The sequence below is a fragment of the Etheostoma spectabile genome, chromosome 21 (assembly GCF_008692095.1).
Source record: "Etheostoma spectabile isolate EspeVRDwgs_2016 chromosome 21, UIUC_Espe_1.0, whole genome shotgun sequence".
NCBI lineage: Eukaryota > Metazoa > Chordata > Actinopteri > Perciformes > Percidae > Etheostoma > Etheostoma spectabile.
The window spans coordinates 22,022,158-22,022,402 of NC_045753.1; the positions used below are offsets into that span (position 1 = coordinate 22,022,158).

A 245-nucleotide genomic window follows, 5' to 3' on the forward strand; every position below is an offset into this window, starting at 1 on the left:
TGAGCTTTCCTTAGTCTGTGCCATTTCTGTAGCTTTTGAGGAGGTGGGGGGGGTGTGGCTTTGACCAACTGCCACTTTGCTTATTTGAAAGCCATGATTTCTCTCTCTCATGGGTTGGCCAAATTCTCTCGGCGGGCAAAACGGAGAAAGGGGAGGTAACCTTGCCCTTTATGAGGTCATAAGGGTCAAGGTTACCTCCTCCTTCCAAATCGGCCCATCTGAGCTTTCATTTTCTCAAAGGCAGA

General features: G+C 49.0%; 1 protein-coding gene across 2 annotated transcripts in view; it reads left to right on the forward strand.

Annotated features, from left to right (window-relative positions):
• med24 (mediator complex subunit 24) overlaps positions 1-245 on the forward strand; it is a 12,958-nt gene that overhangs the window by 12,367 nt on the left and 346 nt on the right. The gene's annotated exons all lie outside the window — the stretch shown is intronic.